The sequence below is a fragment of the Charadrius vociferus genome, unplaced genomic scaffold, assembly GCF_000708025.1.
Source record: "Charadrius vociferus isolate BGI_N301 unplaced genomic scaffold, ASM70802v2 scaffold611, whole genome shotgun sequence".
In the NCBI taxonomy this organism is placed as follows: Eukaryota; Metazoa; Chordata; class Aves; order Charadriiformes; family Charadriidae; genus Charadrius; species Charadrius vociferus.
Window position 1 is genome coordinate 871,847 of NW_009646844.1, and position 4,003 is coordinate 875,849.

Below are 4,003 nucleotides of genomic sequence, written 5' to 3' on the forward strand. Positions count from 1 at the left end.
GGAAAATAATAATAATAATTAAAAAAAATATATATATCTATCTCACTACTCAAACAGCCATCGAATACGGCTGCCGGAGCCCAGAGCAACGCACACACACATCCATGAACCTCTGCAATTGCCAAAATGACATAAAGTTACAAAAATACATAAATGTGAAGCTGCTGCTTAGGCGCTGGCTTTTTTGGTGAAGCATCCATAAACATGGCAAAGCACAATCCCTGCACTCCACTGCTCTACACTCTGTTGCACAATTAAGCAATAACAGAGCATTTACCTTTCGTTACAACACCCCAGACATTGCAGGTGCAAAAAAAAAAAGGTCCCATCCTGCAAATAACATGGCATAAGGGCAATACTTAATGGGCATATTGCACCAGCCACGTTTTTTGCCTACGCCGACGCTCATCCACGTCCCGCGGCCGTGACAGCGGGTCAGTGTTGGGTCTTACACAGCGATTATGAACTGCAAACGCCGTTCGTGCCTACGAGATGAAATAAGCCCTTTCAAGCTGGCAGCGCTGCACTCCCGTCCCACAAAGGACTATTTTCCTCTGGGGAGAAAAAAAAAAGTCTCATTCAAAGTGGTGGACAACTGTCACAGAGTGGGTTGTTGCATCCTGGCCCAGGGTAGAGACAGACAGCATTGAAAATCAGCGTCTGGTGTCAGAGAAGATGAAGTACGGCAGCATTTATTCTTAAATTATCAAGCAAAGAGATTGTGGAAAACCTCCGAGCTGCGTATGTAAAACCCTGTAAGTGGTCCGTCGCACATCATTTTGTTAGGTACATGCAATAAACCAGTAGTTGCTACCAAAACCTCTTTCATAAAGCCTAAAAAAAAATATATATATACATATATATTCCTGGGTAATTCTGTTGTAAAATGCGTCATTGCTTTTGCATGCACCGCTAAACTCTGCTTCTGGGAAACAAATAATCCAGCCTGGGTCCCTGCCAGAGACAGAACAGCTCATCACCTCTTATATTTCTGACAATAATACAATATCCTAGAGCATTCATCTTCTAAGATAGCAACAACTTCAGTTTTTAGACAAATTTGCAAATATCCCCAACACTTACCAATGGTGTGCAGGCTGGAAATCGCATCGCTTCTCGTGTAAGGGCTGGGAATTAGAGTCTACCACGGGTTCTTCATGTCTCATGGGCATTGTTGGCATCCAAACGCATTCCTGTCACTCACGTGTTTTCCTTGTTCGTGTGTTTAACTAAATTAGTAGTTTTGGTTTGACTTTCCTAAACGCCTCACCTTTTGTCCTTTGTGGTCTGATAAAATAAAATTTAAATAAAATTTCAGGGCACGACCAGCTGGATGAGGAAGCCGATTAAAAGGAGTGTCCATTTTCCTGTTGTTTTCACTCCGAACTGAGCCAATATGTCGAAACAGGTTTCTGTTACAAAACCCTATGAAAATAACCAAATAACGCTTTTCTTTGTCTGAATCCCAGGCTTTGTCTAGACAATGAAACAGCAAGATTTCTGGCCCCGATTAGTCTAGTTTCGTGGCAAAGGGTGGTTTGAAGTGAGACGTTATGAACTGCCTGCGGCACTGAGGGTCCTTCTGGGTTGTGCCCTCTCCATCCCAGCCCGATACGGCACGGAGCGGCAGTTTTCCAGCCGAGCGCTTGGCATCTCCGCTGGCATCGAGGCAGATCGTGCATCACAGCATCCGCTCCCGAGGCCATCCCATGGCTCAACCGGCAGTGGGTTTTGCTCACGTTAGGGATCGGTGACCTCCACATTTCCTCATCCACCTCCAGCGCTATCGGGGTTGTTGTGAGCATGTACAGGGCACAGTAGATCCCGTGAATCATCTTCAAAAGCCACAATCTGCAGCACGTTTGACCCAGGGCTTTAGGGGATCTGCAGAAAAGGGAAGGGACTCACAGCTAGCCCTGCACTGGGGAGTGTCAGAAAGACCCTGAGCTTTTCAAAGCTCCCACCAGCATTGCTGCTGCTTTCTTTCAGCCCAAGCCCAGCTGATAAAGCTGCAGTCCAGCTGTACCTTTCCCCTCCCCAGGTGGACGCTCATGGTCTGCACATCCCGCTCTCAGAGCTCTTCCATGGACAAAAAGTCCTTCCTCCCAGAGCTGAGCCCAACGTACGATACGATTAAAGCCTCTCCTGCCTCTATAACCTTGCATTATTTTTTTTTCCAAAAGACAAAATGCACTTTATTCACCCTTCTGGACCCGCATCTTTTGTTTGCATCTCACCTTTTGCTCAGACCTGGGATCGGTGACTCAGCACAGCGACGTTTGACCTCGACCAATCCTGCCCATAATAAAAACAACAGTGAAATCAGCCCAACCCAAAACCCCTGCGCTCAGGTAGTCCCTTCCCCTGGTGTAACTCCAGAATCATCACAGAGGGGGGTTTTCCCCGCAGTCCCAGGTGAGCATGACTTTCCAAAAGGAATTTGGAGCCTGCCTCTTTTTTTTTTTAAAAAAAAAAAAAAAAAAAAAGCCCCCAGTTTGCAGATCAAAAAGCCAATAGCACAGGCTGCGTTGCTGGCCAGGCTCCAGGATGATAAAGTCATCCACGCACAACCAGCAAACGAATAAAAGGTGTGGGTGTGTGTAAACGAAAGCAAGTCCCTGCTGACTCGTATGATGAAATGTTGACCAAAGGGTGGCAAGCTCGACGATTATCACCCGAGTGACCCGATCAGGGACCGGAGCAGACAGCTCAGAAAAAGGTTCTGAGGAACTGCTGGCACCCTGACTATCTTCACATTCAAAGACAGCCGAGAGAGATTTTGAAACATCTCCGTTGAAACATTAAAAAGCGCAGTCCTTTCTCTAAGCGCTTGCTTACATTCTGCTTTCGATAGCAAAGACGGATGAAGCACTTTAGGTGCGCTCTCGGCTAAACTTATGGAGGTTTTTGCTCATATTCTCCTTAGAATTTGAAAAGATTTGAGCAAGCCGAAGGGAAAAAAAAAAAGTCTGAAGAACACTATTAGCTGTTGAATTCATATTGCAAATCTTGGAAAGCCCTCCTGGATGGCATACAGAAAGCAGAAGGTTCATAAGCTGTTTAGTGAAGTGTCAGTGGAAGACTTTCAAGAAGAGCTAGGAGCAGCTCTGCAGTGCCCATGAGAAGATACGTACAAGAGTATTTTTGCAGTTTCTGTGTAAGGCAGTGAGTGGGATTACGTGCAGGAAAGCCCATTCAGGCTGCGTTGCTGGCCAGGCTCCAGGATGATAAAGTCATCCACGCACAACCAGCAAACGAATAAAAGGTGTGGGTGTGTGTAAACGAAAGCAAGTCCCTGCTGACTCGTATGATGAAGTGTTGACCAAAGGGGGGCAAGCTCGACTATTACCACCCGAGTAACAGATCAGGGACCGGAGCAGACAGCTCAGAAAAAGGTTCTGAGGAACTGCTGGCACCCTGACTATCTTCACATTCAAAGACAGCCGAGAGAGATTTTGAAACATCTGCGTTGAAACATTAAAAAGCGCAGTCCTTTCTCTAAGCGCTTGCTTACATTCTGCTTTCGATAGCAAAGACGGATGAAGCACTTTAGGTGCGCTCTCGGCTAAACTTATGGAGGTTTTTGCTCATATTCTCCTTAGAATTTGAAAAGATTTGAGCAAGCCGAAGGGAAAAAAAAAAAGTCTGAAGAACACTATTAGCTGTTGAATTCATATTGCAAATCTTGGAAAGCCCTCCTGGATGGCATACAGAAAGCAGAAGGTTCATAAGCTGTTTAGTGAAGTGTCAGTGGAAGACTTTCAAGAAGAGCTAGGAGCAGCTCTGCAGTGCCCATGAGAAGATACGTACAAGAGTATTTTTGCAGTTTCTGTGTAAGGCAGTGAGTGGGATTACGTGCAGGAAAGCCCATTGTGAGGAGAAGGAGATACTACACGTATTACTACAAGTATTAATTTCTAGAATACCACCACTTGGGTAATAACGCATCGGAGAAGACCTGCTTTAAGGACTTGCAGCGGTTAGGTGATGGGTTAACTGAAGG